At 48.7% G+C, this 22,277-nt stretch overlaps 1 long non-coding RNA gene across 4 annotated transcripts in view; it reads right to left on the bottom strand.

Annotated features, from left to right (window-relative positions):
• Nucleotides 1-499: 499 nt before the first annotated feature.
• Nucleotides 500-22,277, bottom strand: part of LOC120884948 (uncharacterized) — a 55,156-nt gene continuing 33,378 nt past the window's right edge. Inside the window, exons 4-9 of one of the 4 annotated variants that reach the window (XR_013428664.1) lie at nt 6,726-6,864; nt 3,475-6,165; nt 2,992-3,299; nt 1,940-1,970; nt 1,060-1,313; nt 500-985 (exon numbers count right to left, since the gene is read on the bottom strand). This is a non-coding gene — a long non-coding RNA (uncharacterized LOC120884948). Of the gene's footprint in view, nt 986-1,059; nt 3,300-3,474; nt 6,166-6,725; nt 6,865-7,850; nt 8,110-22,277 lie in introns of those variants that run through there. The other 3 variants (XR_013428663.1, XR_005727397.2, XR_013428662.1) reach the window with 3 other exon arrangements.

The raw sequence follows: 22,277 nt of genomic DNA, 5'->3' as shown, positions 1-22,277 counted from the left end.
AAGGAGCCCCTGGCCCAGGGACAGTCACATCCCACAGAGCCCCGTTTCCAGAAGGCAGCCCACCCTCCTCTGGCTGCCCAGCAGTACCAGCAGTCCCTGGCTTCGAGGGAAACAAACGTGGACAGAGTCCTGGGAGATCTCTGGATTCTGGAGCACTGGGCCCTGAGCGCAGGCCCGGGACGCATTTCTCACGGGCATGCTTTATCCTTCCCATCAGGGGGCCAGGTTTCCATCCCTGGTGATTCCCAGGAGAGGACCAAGAGGAGGAACGTGCCCAAATCGTAACTGCACAGGGGGCAGACATCTTTCTTCCTATAAAAAGTACCTGAATTATGCATCTTATCAGAGACCATGTGCTGGCTGATTTTAAAATATTACCCCCCGAATATGCATATAGTACGCCAAGAAACCATCAACGGTAAATCACCTCCACTCCAGGGCCAGGATTTAGTTCCTGAACTGTGCAAGTCCCTCGCATAAAATTCAAAATGTCTCACAGTTTATCTTGAAACTTTATGAAATTTATTGATCTTTATGGCCATGAAAGGCAAGAGGAAATATATTTTAAGTTCATGTTTTTTATTACTGACCCAAGTGACCATGTGAAATGGCTCAGATTTATCATCGCGTCCAGCTGCCAGCGTTCGCAGCGACTTCCAAACATGTCATTTTACCATCAGACTTCTCATGGTCGGGACGCTTGGGGAGTTTACAGGGTCGCTCTGACTTCAGGACCAGAACAAAGGAGTGGCTTAAGTAGTTTTGCAGCTGATTGGAAAGTGACTTTGAAATTCATTTGAGGAGTTTGCTAACCATGGGCCACAGAAACCTAGGGAAGGGGCAGGGGTCCCCCAAATTTATGTCTTTCCACATGGGACAAGAGAAGATTCCTTTGCCAAAGGGCAGTAAGTGTGCATGCTCCTCCACATCTTCCCAGCTCCGTCAGAGAGGTTTAAGAAAACAGTATTCAACTGTTTCTCATTTGCTAGAGAAATAGACATTACTAGTAAATGGAAATGGAAATTGTATTGTTTTTAAATGTTCTTTAATGTGGCTTACCAAAATAGTCGTCACTGTGCATGGGACATCGCCTCTGTTCATTATAAAACCCGGAGGTGGCTTTTAAAATGCCGTCACTAGTGCCTACGGGCCTCAAACTCTTGTGAGTCGACGTGCAGTCCACGTCAAGCTCGGTCAAGAGTGCAGGGCCTTAGCCAGGTGCCGGGGTGCGCAGCTGTAATCCCGGGACTCCAGAGGCAGAGGCAGGAGGCTCTCAAGTTCCAGGCCAGCCTCAGCATTTAGTGAGACCCTGCCTGCCTCAAAACAAAAGCACAAAAAAGGCTGGGGCTATAGCTCAGTGGTAAAGCGCCCCTGGGTTTGGTCCCCAGTACCAAGCAAACAGACGGAACGCTGGGGGCCTGGTAGGGTCCCTTTGCCCTTCCCCTCCTTCAGGCCTGTGTGTCTAGCCAGCTCCTGGGGTCTGGGTCCCTCTTTTGTGCATCTCTACCTTCTTTTTCCTGTCTCTTGACCCAGTGGACACTACCACCCAGTCCACCTTCTAGAAGGTTCCCGGCATCACCTCCAGGCTGACTCCTGATTGCTTCTCACCGCCTGTGTGGTGACCCTCGGGGTACCTTGTCTCCGTCTCTGTGTCTCCCACCATCACCCCCTCATCCCCAGCAGGAGCCCAGACATTCAGCTGCCCTCAGACTTGGCTCGTAACATCCTCACAGCCAGAATGTCCCCAGCCTTGCTAAAGCATCCACCTGCCAAGATCTAGAGGACCCTCAGCCTCCCTGGAGGAGGCAGCCCTCCCCTGGATTCCTGCAGATCAGCACAGGTTCCCAGGCCCCACTTCACCTGCTCCAGGCTCCGTAGCCCAAGCTGAGGCTCAGCCTCACGGTGCTTCACATAATTCTTTAACATCCCAAAACCTTACCCGCTTCTTGTCATCCTGAAGAGCAAGCTGTCTGCTCAAAAGAGAGAATGAGGGACATTCCAGGGAGGCCAGAAGAGAAGGGAAGGAAATCATAAAAGAAAAGATACTATTTAAAACAAATACACTTGGCCCTCCATCCTGCCTCTGCATCTGCAGTTGCAAAGCATTAAAAAAAAAATGCATCTGTACTGAATGTGTTCAGATGTTTTCCTCATCGTTATTCCCAAAACAGCACTGTATGACCGTTATTTACATGTAATTTACATTTTACTAGGTTTCACAGGTGATCTGGAGGATGTGTGTAGGTTTCATGCAAAGCTATACCATTTTATATAAGAACCGCGGAGAGTTCTGGAACCAATTCCTTCTGGACACCAAGGGCCTCAGCCCCCCAAGCAGCTAGGATTACAGATGAGCACCACCACACCCCACTCAAGACCTCCTTTTCAAATGGTTTCCTCTGTAAAGACCTTGTCTCCAAATAATGTCTCATTCTAGGGTACTTGGGGGCTAAAACTTCAACATAAGGACTTGGGGGCACACACTTCAACCCTGACACTGTGGGTCGAGCACCAGCCCTGGGGATAAAGAAATCACTAAAATATGGTGCCAGGAATGAAGCCGCTCACCACCCAGGGGGACCATCACCACTCATCCACCTGTTACCCTAGTCACCACAGTCACGAGGCCAGTTCAGGTGCAGATGCCTGGGACACTCCCAGACAGAAAGAGCAGCCAGGGACGGTTGGGGACAAGAGGCCACAGGCATGTCTCCCTGAACCTTGTCCCCGAGCGAGGACTGAGGGAAGTGGAAGTGGGAACGCAGCGGTTTCCAAACGGGGATCTCAGGTTCCAGGTCAGAGTGTGAAAACCCCTCCCTGGGCTAGCAGGTCACTTTAAAGGGTAAGAAAAGAAGTAAAATAACATAACTCCTTTTCTTAATGCTGGTTATTTCAAAGGAACCCCAAGAGCGTTGAAAAGCAAGTTTATTCCTACTAATGTATTTGGGAACTTTCTGGCACTAATGGACCCAATTTTAAAAAAACACTAACCTGAAATTTAATCAGCATTATATTGAAAGGAAAAAAAACACTTGTCTTCTGCCTCCTCTCTCTTCTTTCCCCTTAAGCAGACAGTGGGTGGCTTGGGATGTTGCCTCTCTATCCCTGAAGGTTGATTCCAGGTTGTGACGGCTCCTTCATCCCCTAGTCCTGTCCCAGCCAGGGTGACTTAGTCGCGGCACCGATGAACGCACATCCTCACCTTCACCACCTTCACCTCTGAGTGCCAAGCTGAGGCCCCAGGTAAGGCCAGCTCCAGGGGCATGTGCAGCCTCGCAAAGCCAAGTCTCGGGCCCCAGCTGCAGAGAGGATGAGTGGGACAGAGGGTGAGCAGAGGCTGCAGGGTCCTGAGCAAAGCCAGGGCCCCAAAGCTGCCCCACCCACTTCACGCAGCCTCAGGAAGGGACACCTTCAGACCCCGAGGCCAAGCCCCGGTGGGTCAAAACCCTTGGGACCCTGGAGAAGCAGACAGACCAAATATCCAAATCCACGAGCCAGATGGTTTCTTCCCAGGACGGTGGGCACTCTGGAGAGCTTCCTGGGACTCCAAGTGGGGGGCTGCGGCCTGCACCGAGGAGTCCTGAGCACAACTAGGGAACCACAAGAACAAGAGAGGGTGGCGGCAACCAAAGCACCTGAGTGGCAGGGCCAGCCCAGTCCAGCATGGACAGAGCCCCAGGAAAAGCAGGGACCCCAGTGACCCCAGGAACTGGGGAATTAGGTGATATCAAGGGAAAGCCGAGGTGCAGGTCTGGCCTGCCTGGCGTCCAGGTCTGAGTGCTTGCCTGCCCTGTGGAACTGTGGGTTCTCCTTAGGCGCCCAGGTAGAGGGGTGCCTGGGGTGCCCAGAGACAGGTAACCCAGCCTGGCCTCACCAAGGAAGACAAAGAAACCAGGGCAGCAGGGAAGCCAGGGTCTGGGACAGTCCACCATCTTTCCGTAGCTGGCTCCCGCCTGCTGGGGACTCTGTGTCCTCCTGTGCACTGCTACTTCCTGCTCCATCTCAAAAGCTGTGCGGTTTGCAAGACAGTGAGCTGCATGGGGTCCAGGGCTCAGCTCTCGGCACAGATGGGTGTTGACCAGATGGTGACGAAGTCACCAGGGCAATGCCAGACTTTTAAAACGAAGTGACAGGAACTCACGGAGGACAGGGTGTGACTCCCACCCAGGCCCTGTACCTTGGGACTTACCCTTCCTCCTGGGAGCTCCAGTCTGGCTTCTTGGCAATAGGCGCAGGAGCAGCCAGTGTGGAAAAGAGCCCCTTGGAACTAACTCCAGGCCAGCAGGAGGGGACGCCGGCCTCACAGCCCACTGCCCCCCAAGCCCCATCCTCCCCCAGCCTCCTCTGGGTGACATTAGGGAAAAGGCCAAAGAAAGCGCCCGGCCTCGGCCCTGGCGTTCCTGACCTCTGACCCGCCCCAGGGCCCCTGTTCAGACCTCCCACAGATGGAGGAGGCAAACCCCATTCCTTTTAAACCTCTGCAATTTGGATTTTCGGTTATTTGCAGCCTAAGCAGACTCTAGCTGCTTGGTGGGAAATCTCATTCCTACAGAGGAAAGCCTCGTCTCTAACTAGAGCGTGGCCACGCGAGGGGGTGAGACATCGGTGTTTCCTGGTTGCAGAAACCATCTCCGTTATCGCGTCTCTAGGGAATGTCGATGACCAGATGGGGCTGGGTCACAAGGGACCCCAAACACACTCAGACCACCCAGGAAGGACTGGGCCGTCGGTGGGACAGTTGACGGGCACAACACGCATCGGAGCGTCGAAGGCAAACCCCACGTGGCACAGGTAGGGCACACCAGCCCGTCTGTGAGTGGCCCTCTGGGCTGTGGGTTCTTCACAGGGGCCTGTGTCCCCCAGTTCTGAGCTTTTCTACTTTACTGGGAAACACATCTCCAGGGGACCTCAGCATCAGCTCCTCACTCCTGGTCAGTGAGGGCACCCCCAACAGAACCAGGGCTGCAAGTGACACGGTGACAAGACATGGAAAAGTAAGAGGAGCCCCACGCATGAACCCAGGGAGAAGCAGAAGCCAGGCAGAGGCCATGTTCTGGGACGGGCGAGTCTTCATCTGGACAAGAGGCAGCGGGCCGTCAGCAGGGCAGGTCCGTGGCAGGAGGGGATGTCCAACAAGAGGAGCAGGCTTTCCCAAGATGCCAGCTCTCTGCTTCCTGCTTGGCTGCAGCTCTAGATTCTCGGCCAAATAATCTGGGTCACAAGTATTCAACATGGGAGGCTATCTAAGCATTAAAAAGCCAACCGAAAACCATCAAGAACTATGTGAGTTGTCCCTTGGCATCGACAGGATTGGTTCCAAAACCCCCGCACAGATACCAAAACTCAGGAATGCTCTCTCGGGTCCTGTACATAAAATGGCGTGGTATTCACACAAAACCAACGCACACCCTCCCTGCACTCAGTGTCTAACAAGCAGTGACCCCCTGTCCGGGCCACGCCACACACAGCACTCACCCCTCACACATACGGGGCAGGAAGAGACCTGCCTCTCCGACGCCATGCGCGGGGCTGCAGGGGCTGGGGCTCCAGCTCCCCAGCGCTTCCAGCCTGGAGCAGGGACCAGGCGCGGCCAGCAGGTTCAAGCCCCACTTGGTCCTGCTCCGGGGGCACCTCAGCAGCGCTTCATCTGGGCCCCTGGACAGCAGGGGTGAGTCTGTGCCTGCAGGGGTCCCCCGGGAATTGCGCTGAGCCTGACATCTGGGAGCCAGCCTTTGCCCAAGGTCACCCTCAGTGTAACATAGAGCCAGGGTTTGAAATTAGGTCCTGCCAATTCCAAAACTGTACCCTCTGCTCCCTCCACACCAGCTGCCTCTTCCTAGACTGTCCTAATGGCGCCCCACGAGGCGGCCATGGCATGGCCCACAGACAGGCGGCCAAGAAGCTGAATGTGGTCTTTGCCCTTGGGACACAAGAGGGCCATCCAAGAGGCCATGGAAATTAGGGGCTTTCGTGGGGAGGCCCAAGGCCTGGAATTGGGGTTCTGAGGGAGATCCAAAGAAAACAGGCACGGGTTGGGGGGAGACGCCGATCCCCAGCATGGCTGGCTGTCGAGGGACACAGACGCAGCTCGCAGGCCAGGCCGGGGGTGTTTTCCTTGGCAGCCGTCAGTCTGCTCACAATGGAGGACGCAGAGACGACTCCAGCCTGTGGCAGAGAGGAAAGGCTCTGTGCGACTCCGGGAGAAGTGAGCACGGAAGAGGACGCAGCCTGCCAGCTCAGAGCTGGGGTCGCTGCTGCACTCGGCAGGTCCCCTACATCCTTCCTTCCCTTCTTTATCCTCCTCGTCTTCTTTACAGAAACCAAACCGTGATGAAGCTGAGGAATCCTGCAGGTGCTCTGTGCAGAGCCAAATACCCAGAGGCCTGTACAGGGACACGGATCCCCACCTCCACAGATCCACCCAAGGTACAGCCACCCTCCAGCGCCCGGGCGGGAGACAGGGGAAGAACGGCTTGGAGGCACCTTTGGTCAGGCACCTATGGGTGCTCCCAGCCTGGGAGGCAGGTGTGGTGCTTCCCCTCTGCACAGACAGGCGGAGAGTGGGAGTCAAGAGGTGGGGGGACAGGGCCCGAAGTAGAGATTCTAGGACTAGAACTCAAGCCCCTGCTCTGGCATCCGTGAACTTCAAAAATAAAACCCCCAAAGAGGCTATTTCTAAAAACCAGTGACTCGCCAAAGGGCCACAATGAAAAGAACCCACTTACCTCCACGTCTGGTCACCAGATGTCCGAGAGAAAGACAGCAGGGCTTGGCTCAGGCTGAATTAACCCAGGCGTGCAACTCACGAGGGCGGATGGGGAAACAGGCTGGCAGTCTGTGAGCTGGTTCTTCAATCACTGGTGGCTGGAAATCAGCCATGGCAGGCGTTGGTCAGTGTAGGAAAAGGAGGCTTTGTTTTGGTGGCTGCTGAGAGCCACTTGGCCAGCACCCCAGGGGATGGATCTTGGATTGAGTCACCCAGAAGGCATGGCCTGGCCCTTCCTAGGGAGCTCAAGAGCAAGCAAAGCCAACCCTGGGGATGGGAGGAGGTGGGGGGCTGGGCGACGGGACAGGGAGCCTGCTGTGTCCTGGTCTTGACCTTGGTACTCATGACCCGGGCAAGTCCAGTGTGAGAGCTCACTAGCTTCATGTTTATGATGGACATGTGTCGCAGACGCAGCTCCATGAGGAAGGAAAATAGGGACCTTCTCCTCACTTTTGAGGGGAAAAAACCAAAAGGCATGGTGGCTTGCACCTTGAGAAGAGACAGAGGTGGCTTGGAGCGAGGCCCTGGAGGAGCACAGAGGCTCCGTCCACTCTGCGCAGGGCAAGCGCCTATCACTCTGCCCTGAGCTTTCCCGGTTACACAGAGACCAGGAAACCTGCCTGGCGCCTGCACCACGTCATCTGAAATACTCCCAAACCCCAACACATGGGCTGCTGTTTATTACTGTTATTACTTTCACTCAGCCCCAGAGGAGGACGGGAGAGGAGAGAGAAGGCATATTTGAGAAAATAGCCAGGGAGCCCTTGGGTTGGGCCTGGTGGGCACCTGCCTCTGTCCTCTCTCCTGGAGGCCTGAACGCCTACCTGCTCTGAAGTCACAGCAGCAGGAAAACTGACAAACACCTGCCTTCGCATGTTTATTACTATTTCAAAGCTACAAAACAAAGCCCAAAGAACAATTGCCCTCAAGGTTGGCAAAATCCACCGACCTTCCAGCCACGTCTGTGGCCTCCGCCCACAGGCGCTCCCTCCTCCTTGGGTCAGGGACCCTCCTCCGCAGCTCCTGCACCTGCTGGTTCCTCGCCCCATCAAGGCTCCCACACTGCAGCCCCGGTGCTCCTCACCTCTCCATGACACCTTGCCAGCGCCCGTCTGTCCCCTTCATCCTGCACTGCCAGCTGGCATCTCCCTCGGGCACCTCTGGGTCTTTCTTTCCTCCTTTCCCACTGCCCTGCAACCAGCCCTTGCATCCTCTCCCTCTGGCTAGACCCTGAATCCTTAGGTGGAGACACGTCTTTTCCATCTTCCAGCACCTCCGTGTCCCCACACCTATCACAGTAATCTTTTTTACAGGATGACTTGCCTCTCCAGTAACTCAAGGCTGCCAGGTTGTGTGTGCACGAATCAGCTGGCTGTGCTCCTTTAAGAACTGTCAAGGGTAGGTTTCCTGATATAAATCAGTTGGTGTAGAAATAGTAGCTCTGTTCAGCAACATGTTCAGATGCTAATCTCACTGAAGCCCGGGCAGTAGCACGTCCCCCAGTGTGGATCTCTAAGAAGAAAGTGGGGGCGGGGCAGATATAATCCAGTGACCAGCCAGGAGCAAGTCGGTTGCAAGCTCAGTGCGCTCGGATGCCGTGTTCAGAACACCGCCCCTTCAGGGATGCTTTTATTGTCTTTGGATCCTGATCATGTTTGCAAAATTAATAATACAATAGATTGGGATGTGTTGCGAGTTTGTTAAGAGGAGCAAGTCTCTCGTGGAAATGTGATATCAGAAGTTGCACAGAGGGAAAGAGGAAGGAGAGGCACGCCCCCCCCCCATTCCTTCTAAAAATCAGCCTCAACAAAAGTCCACCCTCCACAGTCAAAGGGCCAGGAAAAGACAGTCTAGCAAGACAATAACCACCCCACTCCAGCCCAATGCCACAGGCGACACTGTGGCCCAGTCACCACCCACGCCAGACTGGATTTCCCCTCCCAGGCTGCAAGGGGGCTCAGCCCCCCTCAAGTGCAGTCAGAGAAGGTGGTGTGGGAGCTGGGACTTCATCCCCACAAGCGATTTGATGCTCCCCATTCCCTGAATGGCGCCACTGCAGACCTGTGACCTGGACCTCCACCCCAATCCACAGTAACACGGCCTCCCCGACTCAGCTCAGGGAGCCTCAAAGAAGAGTGGAGTTAAGACTCTCACCACAACCCTGCAGCAAAGAGGCCACTCCCTACCAGCGGTGTCAGTTGAGGCCACACAGGGAGGATAATGAGTCACTATTCACCCTCTCAGCCAGGGAGACAGCAGATGCCAACACTAATATGACAGAGCCTGGAATGGTCTGACAAAGATTCTATTTTTTTTTAGGGGGGGGGTCATCAATTGAGGGTTTATTTATTTATTAATTGATTTGTTTGTTTATTTATTTTTTTCTTTTTTTCATTGGTTGTTCAAAACATTACATAGTTCTTGATATATCATATTTCACACTTTGATTCAAGTGGGTTATGAACTCCCATTTTTACCCCATATACAGCTTGCAGAATCACATCAGTTACACTTCCATTGATTTACATATTGACATACTCATGTCTGTTGTATTCTGCTGCCTTTCCTATCCTCTACTATCCCCCCCTGACAAAGATTCTAAAACGGCCACCATAAAAATACTTTAACAAACAATTGCAAACACAGTAGAAGCCAATGAAAAACTCCCAGCAAAGGGATGCAGCTCAGAATAACAGCCCTCGCTGGGGGTGTGTGAGGTACAGGGTTCGAATCCCAGCATCAGAATGAAAAAAAAAAAAGAGTCTCAGCAAAGAAAGATGATATTGAAAGAGGATTGGGCCACAATTCTGAAAGACACAATCCAGAATGCCATCGTCCTAGATGCTGAAATCCCAAAACACCAAAATCCTACTTTAAAAGAAAAAAAGAAATTTTGGGGGAAAAAATTTAAGATATTTGTTTACATTTTTAAAGGAAATTCGTAAAACATAAAAGCACAACAGAACACATATGTTACTTTACATAATAAAATAAATAGCATGTTTTTGTAAGCCTAAGCACTCAGGTGTACTAATGGCAGTTACAGGTGTAACAGTTGAGAGCAATGGATCATATTCATAAGGAAACAGGCCAAACTGCGGAGGGTAGAAACATACGTCACTCCCGTTGGCAATTGTGGGCACCAGCTTGACGACTGGGGTTATCTGGAAGCTGGAGACCTTGGGACACCTCAGGCCAAGTCCCAAAGCCTGAACCAGAGATGCTATGGTGCAACTCTCAGAGGCAAAAAGCCTGAGGACTCAGGGACCATAGGTGTAAGTCCTAGAGTCCAGAGACCAGTGACCTGGAGTTCTGATGTCTACGCAGTAGAAGAAAATGGGCCCAGCTCTCAGAGAGACCAACTCCCCTTCTGTATTCTTCCCTCTGGGTCCTGAGCCATTGGGTGGTTCCTGCCCACCTGGAGGGTAGACCTTCCCCACCTCGTCCCCTCAAACTCACATGCTTTTTTACTCTAGAAACAGCCAAGGTGATACTTTAAAGGGTTTCTAGAGGTTCGTTCTGCTTAGCACGATGCAACTATCCTGAGTACAGCTGAAAACACTCTACTTCCTAATCCTCTAGAACAACTAGAAAATAAACAAGAAAGTAGAAGAACTGAACACCATCAACCAACACAGCGTTCATAGTCCTCTCCACCCAACTGCCTATATACCTGCCCCAGGACAGACCACATCCCGAGCCATGAAACAACTGCACCTAACCTAAAAGGATCGAAGTCACAGAGAGTGGCCTCCAGCTCAAGTGGAATCTAACTAGAAACCCATGATGAAAATCCCCAAATGCTCGAAAACTAAAGAACACACTTCTCTTTTTTTTTTTTAATTTTTTATTTTTTTTATTGGTTGTTCACAACATTACAAAGCTCTTGACATATCATATTTCATACATTAGATTGAAGTGGGTTATGAACTCCCAATTTTACCCCAAATGCAGATTGCAGAATCACGTCGGTTACACATCCACAATTTTACATAATGCCCAATTAGTAATTGTTGTATTCTGCTACCTTTCCTATCCCCTACTATCCCCCCTCCCCTCCCCTCCCATCTTCTCTCTCTACCCCATCTACTGTAATTCATTACTCTCCTTGTTTATTTTCCCATTCCCCTCACAACCTCTTATATGTAATTTTGTATAGCAATGAGGGTCTCCCTTCATTTCCATGCAATTTCCCTTTACTCTTCCTTTCCCTCCCATCTCATGACTCTGTTTAATGTTAGTCTTTTCTTCCTGCTCTTCCTCCTTGCTCTGTTCATAGTTGCTCTCATTATATCAAAGAAGACATTTGGTATTTGTTTTTTAGGGATTGACTAGCAAGAACACACTTCTAATAAGTCAAAGAGGAAGACACAAGGGATTTTTCAAAAATACATCCAACTGAATGAAAATTGTAATACAACATATCAACAGCTGGGAGATGAAGTCAAAGCAATAAACTGAGGGAAAATGGTAGCAATTAATGCATCGATAGAAGAAAGAAAAATCTCAAATCAATCTAAGCTTCTCTCTCAAAAGCCTGGGAGAAAAAGAGCAAAATATACACAAAGCAAATGGAGCAGAAATAAATGAAATTAAAACAAAAAAGCAAAAGATAAAATTAATGAAACAAAGGGAGGATTCTCTAAAAGATCAGTAAAACTGACAAACTTCTAGACATTCTGATAAGGAAAAAATATATAAGACACAAATCTCTAGGATCCAGAATTAAATAAGAGTCATCACTATAGATTGCACTGACATCAAAAGGCCAAAAGATTAAAACCAACAACCCCTGTAGACATTTAGCAACTCAGATGACACAGAGCAACTGCTTAGGAAACTGAGTGCGTAATTTAAAAGCTCCCTTTCTCCCCTGAAAGAAAGAAATCTCCAAGCCCAGATGGTTCACTGGAGAGAAAACTTATTAAAGGAAGTTTTCATAGAAATTTTACATAAAGTTCATCCAGAAAATAGAAAGGAACACTTCTATTTATTTACCCCAACACCAAACCCAGACAAATGCAGTATTAAAAGCACTACAAACCAGTATTACTCACAAATATAAATGCAAAAGTCCTTCACAAAACTTTTGCAAATAGAATTCATCAATATGTAAAAGGAATCAAACACCATGACTCTGTAGGATTCACTCCAAGAATTCAGTCTTGTTAAATATTTTTTAATTTATCAACATAGGTCTACCCTGTCAGCAGTGAAAAATGAAACAACCCTATCAACACAGTCAGGAAAAGCATTTGATAAAGTTGAAACACTCGATCATAATAAAAACACAATTAGAAATAAATGTGGGGCTGGGGATGTGGCTCAAGCGGTAGTGCGCTCGCATGGCATGCGTGTGGCCCGGGTTCCATCCTCAGCACCACGTACAAAGATGTTGTGTCTGCTGAAAACTAAAAAGTAAATATTAAAATTCTCTCTCTCGAAAGGAAGGAAGGAAGGAAGGAAGGAAGGAAGGAAGGAAGGAAGGAAGGAAGGAAGGAAGGAAGGAAGGAAGGAAGGAAGGAAAGAAAGAAAGAAAGAAAGGAAGGAAGGAAAAGAAATAAATGTGGCCTTCCTTAAAATATTTTAGGGATAGAGATTGTCCCCAAAAGGAGCCGCATCCACAGCTGTCTTTATTCCTAAGGATGGCAAGCTGGCTTCCAGAAGCCGGCACCCAGGACATGACAGGACTGTCTGCCCCAGCCACACTGGGCACAGCACTGGGAGTTCCCGCTGGAGTGAATCTTCAAGACTGAAGTAAAGGGCACACTGAGCAACAATAAGGACGACCTGCTGAGACGCATGTTGCCCTGTCCATCTCACTGATCTCCGTCTGTTCCTCTGTTTCTTGTCCCCTGCTTCTTTCTCCCTGTGGGTGACTTGAACTAGTTTGTGTTTAAGGACTGTGCTTCCTCTGGTTACTGCTTCCTCTGGTTAGCCTCCCACACACCAACTGATGGTCACGGACTTACACTGACCTTGGGCCGCTGCTGGTGAAGCGTAGAGATCTTCCTTTCCTAGATGCCTTTCTCATCTCCACTTACTAAATAATCATCTTCCAGGTACCCTCCAGGTCCAGACAGAGTGACCTCACATGGTGTTGTCATTGTGGTTTCCACCATAAAACGACAGAACAGAATTAAAGAGACCTACAGGTGGTGAAGGAAGAGGCCACTGTGTTTCTTTCTGGCCATTCCACTGTGGAAGTTCCGGCCTTTTTCTGCCCCGGTTTTCTTTCTGTCTGGAGGTTTCTTAGGCATTTTTAAGGCTGGTGTTTTAGTCAGCTTTCCTGGCTAGGAAAATGCCTGGGATCATCACGTTATAAAGAGAAGATTCATTGGGGCCGTATTGGAGATGTCAATCCATGCACGGTCAGGCAGCCCCTTGCTCTGGGGCCTGTGGGGGGCTGTGCATCACGGTGGAGGACATGAGGGACAGGAACATGCACCTCCTGCCTGGAAAAGCAGGAAGAGGGGGAGACAGGGGCCCCACAGTTGCCTTGGAGGCAACCCTCAGTGACCTGAAGATGTCCCGCCAGGCCACCTCTTCAAGGTCCCACCGCCACCAGGAGCACCGAGCTGGCGACAGCCTTTCACAAGGCCTTTGTGGGACATTCCAGATGCACGGTAGCACTGGCTTGCCGCAGCATCTCACCCACGAGCGCTTTCCTTTCTCTGCTGACCCTGAAGGACGGTGTCACTGGATATTCCACCTGGTGGGTCAGTCCTTCTCCTTCGGCACCGGGAATGTGCCACGCCACTTCCTTCTGACCTGCAGGGTTTCAGATGTTCTGTTAAAAGTCATATGTCACCTCTCCTGGGCTGTTTTTAAGATGTCCTCATCCGTACTCTGCCCAGGCTTGGCCATGACGACGTGTCTTGGTGCAGGTTTCTTAGGTTGATCCTATTTGGGGTTTTCTTGACTTTAGGAATCGGAACACCTATGTCTCTGTGAAACTTGGGGAGTCTTCGGCACCCTCTCCAGTCCCACGCCAACACAGGGTGCCACTGCTGCTGCCACTCTGGGCAGACAGAAGCGCCCACTGATGTCCTTATGGGCCGGGCCTGGAATGGCCAGGGCTTCACCTCTCCTGCTGCAAACAGTGCAGAGAGCCTGGCCCCCAGGCTGAGGCTGGGTTCCCCACCAGGGCTCTGCTGGGCTTCCCTCTCCTGGTCCTCTGGCCCGGGAGAGCAGGATTTTCTGGGTTTGCTTCTTTGTGCTCATCTATGCATGTACCCGTCCTGGGGAGAAGGCCTCTCCTGCACTCAACCTGAGAGCGAGAAACGAAAACCCCAAAGACTCTCTGCATGGCCGATCCTCCGGCCCCGGGAGCCCCACCTGGACCTCTGTGCAGTTGTCAGGATGCTCCCAGACTTGTCTGTTGGATGATTTCCAGGGTATGTGGTTGTTTTTACAGGGAGGAAATCGAATGTAGGCCAGCCTGCTCTGGAAAAGCTGCTGCGCAGGGCACTGCCCTCCGTGCCCAGGCACATCCAAAGCAACGCTTGAGACCCTCAGTGTGACGGCTGCCCTCTGCTGTGAGGCCACCGGCTCCTCAGCAGCAGCCGAGAATGAAAAGCTTTCTCTGCGTGTCGCACAGCTGCTCAATCCATCAGGATCTTAACTCCTCCTGATGGCTTTGTCCCGGGCTGAGCTCCCATCTCCTGCCCTGGTCCAGCCCCGTGAGTGGGTCTCTCTTCCCCTGGCCTTTGGGTCTCTGTCCCCCAGCCTGCTGTCATCCCGCCAGCCCCACCTCTGATGGCAGGGTGCTGTCATCTCAATCCTCGCTTCTCACTGGCTGAGGGCAGAGGAAACCCTGTACCCAGGATTGCTGTCTTGTACCTAAATTAAGAATAAATCAGCTGCGAAGGGACACCTAAGAAATCAGGGATACGGGGGGGGGCAGAACTGGGGTACTTGGAGTTTTGACAATCTTTTGATAGTTAGATAGCTTTTTAAAAATGATATTCCTGATGTTGGCTATGTCCCAGATCATGGAGGCTGTTTTTTTGTTTTAAATGGCCTCTGAATAAATGAAGCATTTTTGTATTTACTTTGTAGACATCCCTTAAAAAAAAAAAAGCTAACAGTTTTAAGCTCATGAAACAGACGCAAATCATTTTGAGGTAGAATAAACAAAAGTGAAAATCCGCTTTTCTACTCTTACTAGTATAAGAAAGTAACTGAAAGGATATTTTACAACTCTTTCCAAAAGAAATTGTTCCTGTGCCAAAATCGAGCAGGAGACATTTCAACCCCAAATGAAATCTGACGATGCAAAGTTAACTTAATTACAGCTCTGCTACAAGAGATGTGGAGGCCAAGGGGTGTGTCCGGGGAGCCTCGTTGGATATTAAACCCAGTAGTGATTCACAATAACTGTGGACTGGATAATGCCATTTCCAAAATGTGGAGCAACCTGTCCTGGACTCGGATCTTAACTAGGAGGCCCAGTGCCAGGGACCCTCCCTCACTGAGAAGCAAGTCTAGAAGGCCACACCCTGGCCCTGGGGTTAGATCTCACTGGTAAATAGACGTGTGCCACTTAACCAGAAATAATAAGAGACTCAAATACCCCTAAACTCACTTGCTTGGAATCCAAATGAGTCCCAGAAGCAACCAAATTTCTGATTTCCTAATGGCCTCTGCCAATCTTGATTAACAGTGCACACACGTGAGGAAGGACGAGACACAGCACCAGTTCTCTTCTTGCTTCTGTCTTGCTCTGAAGCTCAACGAAAACAGTCATTTAGATGACCCAGCATCTCCTCCAATGCACTCGTTCATTAACCCTGGATGTCAGGTGGTGGAGTGGCTTCCCTTCCACCTTGCTGTCAGCTGAACTGACCAATGCTAAGCCCTTGAACCTCTAGAACTGTGAGTTAAATAAAACTTTTTTTTCTTTATATAAATATGCAGCTTCGGGTTTTTTGTTATAGTAAGGGAAAGCTGACTAATACATCTATCATACAGATCTTCTGAAACTCCCCAAAATGAGAGTCACTTCTCCATGCCTTAGAACTCACTGCCTCACTGCCTGGCATGGAGGTCTGTACTCATCATCTCCCAGCAAGTCTCACTTTCCTCAGTCTCTTTTCCTTTGACATTGCATGAAAAATGCCCATTCACCTTTTCAAGACTCGGTGAGACTCATCTCCTCTGTAAAACCTTCCATCCATCTCCCCACGCAGGCAAGCAGAAGCAACACTTCATATTCTATTTTGTAAGCACTACAACTCCTATATGAAGGTCTCTCACAATGGAGGAAAAGGTACTGTAGGGCAGTAACTCTGAAAATTATCTTTGCATGCCCAGCTTTCCCAGCCCCCACAGTACCTGCACTTACGACACTCAACAAATGTATAACAAGTGACTGAACATACCTGTCAGCTGGCAAAGAACGCCAGGCCCTTGCTGCAATAAAGGTCACTTTAAGAAGAGTTTGGTCCCAAGGTTTCTCCCACACCGAGGAAGAGTGTTGTGGGAAAGGCCACTGGGTCCCAAGGAACACACAGACATGCTGCTCCAGGCACTCGTCATGCAGATGCCGGCCATACAAAGGTTCTTAGGGCCTGCAAAGACCAGGGGAGAGGGACCCAGAGCTATGGCCGGCTTAGTCCTAGCACAGGAGAGCAGAAGGCACAGGGAGAGGCTGAAGGAGGAGGAAGGAGAGACCTTAGCTGTCTGCATCCCTGCCTAGGGGTGGTCCTCAGAGCCCAAGCAGGCCAGTGCTACAGAAAGGGCAGAGAAAAGAACTCTAATTATCTGGATCCTTTTTCTGTTCCCTCTTCCCTGGATCCTTAGATTCTCACTTTCCTTTTAAAACTTATTCCCAAGACCGGGTGTGGTGGCATATGCTTGTAAACTCAGTGACTCAAGGAGGCTGAGGCAGGAGGGTCCCAGGTTTGAGGCCAGCCTCAGCAACTCTGCAAAGCCCTAAGCAACTTAGTGAGACCCTGTCTCAAAATGAAAGACATATAAAAAGGGCTGAGGATGTCGTTCAGTGGCTAAGCACCTCTGGGTTCCATCCGTGGCAGCAAAAAAAAATATGACTCCTAGAAAAGCATCTAAGAAGAAACTAATAAAAGCACACAGACTTACTGCCCTCCCATCCCACATCTCAAGAGACAATAAAGTATGCTTTGTAGACAACCCTTACCCAGGCTGTTTAAAAAGAAGCAGGCACTCACAGGACCAGAAGCTTACTAGACCCCCATGAGATGATACCAGATGGACGCAGAGATCACATCCACAGACAGCTGCTCCCTGCACAACTTGACCTGCCCCAGTCCACCCCACCCTGGACCAGGAAAGGGAAAACAGAACTCAGGAAACCTCCTCTTTAAAACTGGGAAGTAAGTCCACAAGAGCACACAGAGTTTAAAGAAAACTATTGCTGGGGGAAAAGCACCAAACAAATGGAAAAACAAGTTGTCCAGTAAAAGAATTAAGAAGACTCAGAGGGGACTCAAAAATAGATGTAATTCATTGGGTACCAATCACAGGTGCACATTCTTTTATAAATAGGAATTTTCAAGTAAAAAGTACTTAAAAAAAAAGCACAAGTAAAATCTTCTAGGCATAAGAGAGAATAAGCTTTATGGGAAGGAAAGAAGAAGGAGAGAGAGGGAAGAGGAAAAAAATCAAATTCTATACTCATCCAAACTATCACTCAAATTTGAGGAAAATCTATTCCCATTTTGTCATGGTAACTTGGATTCTCCTCCCTCCAAAGTGGGACCTGAAAGGGCCTCCCCGCATGGACAGAGGATCTGAGCTCCCATTGGCCGAGTACTCAGCTATTTGGCTTGCTTCATCCAATGAAATGTGAGCAAGTGCTGGGGTGTGGCTGAGCGCCTCAGCTGATTGGCTGCAGGAATCTTCCCCAGAGAGCTACTGTTCCCAGAGCTGGTCTCAGGGAGCAGACCCAGAGGACCCTGGAGCCAAGCCCCACCAAGTTTAACCAGGAGTGGAAACCTCAGCTGACACACAGCAAGGAAAGCATAAGTTGGTCACTGCCAAGCCCCAGCAAAGCCTGGTGAATAGAGAAATGCAGAGAGTTTACTATTCAGGCCTGTCTCTAAAAGAAGTACTAGAAAATATCCTTCAGCAATAGGAAGCACAAAGCAAGAGACAGGGAATATACTTTTAAGTGGTAAGAAAGGAGTGAAATAGTGCCAGGCACAGCGGAATGCCTACAATCCCAACAACTCAGGGCTCAGGAAGTAGGGTCACCAAGTTCAAGGCCAGCCAGGGCAATTTTATCAAAATAAAATATTTTGGGGGCTGGAGTTTTGGCTCAGTGGTAGAGCACTTGCCTAGCATGTGTGAAACACTGGGTTCAATTCTCAGCACCGCATATAAATAAATGAATAAAATAAATGTTCATCAACAACTAAAAAAAATTTTTTAAAATAAAATATTTTTTTAAAGGTCCAGGGTGTAACTCAGTGGCAAAGTGTCCCTGGGTTCAATACCCAGTACCAAAAGAAAGAAAAGTAAAATATATAGTTAAATTTCTATAGATATTGATCATAGTAAAAAATAACAATAATCTTGATCATTCCAGATAATAAATGAGAAATGGTGATGGCTAGAGAAGTAAGAATTAAGGTTTTTATCTTGTTCAAACACAACAATAAGATATATAGATATAATAAGTCAACATTGAGAAGGAAAAAATACAGTGTATACACTAGATTTTGCAGTAATCATTAGAAAACTGTAGAATTGAGATGTGTCATTTCTAGTAATTAGTAAGAAAATAAAGAAACAAACAGAAAGCAAGAAGTGTGTGTGTGTGTGTGTGTGTGTGTGTGTGTGTGTGTTTAATTAAGACAGAGAGGGAAAAGTAATATTTTATTTTGGAGCTAAAACATGAAATAACATGGAAAAAATAAATTTATACAAATTGACAATCAGTCAAAAGTCAAGGTTAGGTTTCCCTATACAGAAAATAAGGGACACTCTGAAATAAAATAATGCAAAAGAGCTAAAAATAAAAAGTACAAAGAGTCAAGGGAGACACTAACAGTTACTGAACAGGATTACAGCTACAATCAATAGAAACCACAGAAGAAACATCAGAGTGGGCACAGAAAAAAAAAAAAAACCTCTAACTAATAAAAAAGTAAAATCTATATAACAAAGATCAGCCTCTAGCCCCTGACAGCTCATTCCAAAACACCCATCATAAAAACTGATAGAGGCAAAAAAGAACCAGTCCACCCACAGTGGGTATTTTAATGTATCTCTTTCAAAACATCAAAATCAAAAGGTTGAATAGATTCAAAGAAATTGAGGACCTAGAAGATTTAAATAATATATAGTTAGCAGGAAGGATTTAATAAAGAACTATGTACCCAACAAGCAGAAAATATACAGTCACTTCAAACACAAAAAAAAAATCTTCACAAAAACTGACCATTATCCAGCTTCAAAGAAAATCTCAACAGGTTTCTCAAAGCAGAAATCTCCCAGGGCAACTTCACTGAACACAATTCCATAAAATATAAATTAATAGCAAAAAGAAGTCAAATATCCAATTCACTGGAGAACAACCTTCTAAAAAACAGAAAAACCCCAGCAGACTTACAAACAAGTTGAAAACAAACACGGGCACTGCATATCAACATGTGTGCATCGCAGCTAGAGAGGTATTCTGGAAAAGACTGCTTTGCAGGGCTGAGGGAGTGCTGGGGGGAGCCAGGGCCTTGGGCTTGCTAGGCAAGCACCCTACCTGACTTCCACCCCCAGATTCAAACTCACAGTCTTTAATGCAAATAGTATGAAAAAAATTAAATAAAAATGGCTATCCTAAACTTTCAACACAAGAAGAAAAAAATAGCAAAGAAAGAAATGCAGAATTAATAAATGCAAGAGCTTAAAGTTAAGGTTATAAGATAGTACATTTGCTCAATGAAACCAAAAAAAAATTCATTTCATTGGAAATTAAATTTAAAATCTAGATAAATAACTCTTTAAAAAGGAGGGGGATGGTCAGTAATCTAGAATTCCAGGGAAGGGATGCATGCAAGCAAGTGAAAATGAAATCATTTTGAAGTCTGAAGTCAGTGGAAAATTAAATAACTTATATTGGGACCAATAGTTACCCACCTGGGACAGAGTAAATCTAGGTCCCTACCTCACACCATACACACACAAAAAAAATGAATTCCAAATGAAATAAAAAGCAAACATGAAATTATATCATAAAAACATAACAATAATGAGATAATATTTTTATAAATTTAAAGTAGAACAGAAATAAAGCACAACAGCTATAATGAAAAGGCCTATATACATCTTTTGATTATGTACAATGACCAAATACAGATTGAAAGCAGCAGACTGGAACAAAATCGTTTCAACATACACTTGTGAATAAAGAATTTGTGGACAGAATTTATTCAGAGTGAATAAGAGAAAAAATAACAACTCCTTTTTTTAAGCAGGAGGATGTGGGCAGGAAATTGACAGAAATGCAAGCAGGCAGTGAGTCTGCACAGGCCGGGCATCCCTGCTGCGCTCAGGACTGCCGCCCGACCCATGGCTGGGCAGGGAGAGGAGGGCGAGGAAATCTCAGGGCCTTGCCTTTGAACCCTGTGGAGATTCGCAAGACAGCGCTGGAGAAGCACCCTCCAAGGATGTCTCCCACCCAAATCAAATCCTGATTAAAGGGTCTCTTGTATCCCCCGTGAGTTGTGCCTGAGAATTTCTGGAACTTTGAGAGCCACAGACTCTTCTGTGCTCCCATCTGCATCAGAAACAGGATGGCCTGCGCTGTCTTTTGGGATCACACATTCCACGGTCTGTCTCTGTGTGATGACCTTGATCCACTTGTCAATCAGCCACGAGGTTTTTTTATGCAAGAAGCACCAGTTCTTCTTCCCAGGCTCGCATCACGAAACCCAGCCAACGTCTAAGAAACCACAGACCCGGGTTTGCCCACAAAAACACCCCCCAGGGGCCCCAGCCACCCTGGCGGAGAGCTCTGGGGCATGTGACACATCACGAGCCAGGCACAAGAGCACAATTACTGGATAACAACCAAGAGGACACCAGGGGACATGGGCCAGGATGGGGAAGACACCTGGAAGACACTGGGACTCACAGCAAGTCACACACCTCTGGGGACTGAACAGCCAGCTTCTCTCACCTTTACTACCTACCACATTTAACCATCCTATCTTAAAATTGTGGTGGTAAGAGCCGGGTGCGGTGGTACACATCTATCATTCCAGTGTCTCAGGAGGCCGAGGCAGGAGGATGGCGGGTTCAAAGCCAGCCTCAGCAATCGTGAGGCGCTCAGCATCTCAGTGAGACCCTGTCTCTAAATAAAATATAAATAAGGCTGGGGATGTGGCCCAGTGGCTGAGAACCCCTGAGTTCAATCTCTGGTACCCCCCCAAAAAAAATCATGATAAGAAACACACTTACCTGCTCGACCATTTGTAAGAGCGCTGCCCAGTGGTACAAAGGATGCTCACGTGGTGGTGGTGCCGTGGCCACCCTCTGCCCGCAGAGCTGTCCTCATCATCCATTGAACAACAGCTCCCGTCTCCCTGCCCCGCTCTGTCTGTGTACATCTGTGTGTAGGTATGTGTGTCTATATGTACCTGTGTGTGTATCTGTGTGTGTCTGTGTTTGTCTCTGTGTGTGTATATACATCTGTGCCTGTGTGTATCTGTACATATGTCTGTGTCTGTGTGTATATCTATGTCTGTGTGTGTCTGTGTCTATCCGTGTCTGTGTGTCTATCTGTTGTCTGTGTGTGTATCTGTGTCTGTGTGTCTGTATGTCTGTGTGTATCTATGAGTGTCTGTGTGTATCTATGTGTGTCTGTGTTTGTCTCTGTGTGTGTATATATCTATGTATGTGTGTGTCTGTGTGTGTCTGTGTGAGTTTATATATCTGTGTCTGTGTGTGTCCGTGTGTGTGTCCACCGAGCCAGCCTGCACACACAGAGCCACCCCCCTGAGTCACCATGCACTCTTCCTTCCACAGAGGCATACAGTTGAGAAGCCGGAGAGCTCTGGGACCCAGTGCGAGGACACAGAGTGGCATCAATTCAGCCACCCAAGGGCCGAGTTCTGGACTCACCTCTCCGTGTCTCGTATCTGAACGTTCCGAAACTCCTATTGGCTGGTGCCCAAGGACTGGGACTTCACCGGCCTCCCCCACTGTTGCTTTGGGGCCACATGTCCCGGGGCTGGTGGCTCTGAAGGCCAAAGCCTAGGTAGGGGTGACTGTGAGCGGAAGGGAGGTGCTGTCTCCTAACCCTCAGCCCTGCGGCCGTGTTCCAGCCTCAGGATTGTATAGTTACTCAGTCGGCTTGCGTCACTGTGGGGTGACACCTGACCCAGGCCACTCGTGCACAAGGGTGTTCAGCCAACAGCTATAGAGGCTGCAAGTCCCGACCCCAGCGCAGGAACAGGAAGCCACCGGGGCCAACCACCTCTGAGCACAGAGTGCAGAGAGCCCGGGCCAAACTCGGGCATCCACAACAGCC

Source organism: Ictidomys tridecemlineatus, chromosome 12, assembly GCF_052094955.1.
Source record: "Ictidomys tridecemlineatus isolate mIctTri1 chromosome 12, mIctTri1.hap1, whole genome shotgun sequence".
Lineage (NCBI taxonomy): Eukaryota > Metazoa > Chordata > Mammalia > Rodentia > Sciuridae > Ictidomys > Ictidomys tridecemlineatus.
The sequence above is the reverse complement of the archived record's forward strand: the minus strand, read 5'-3'. Positions and strand labels throughout refer to the sequence as shown.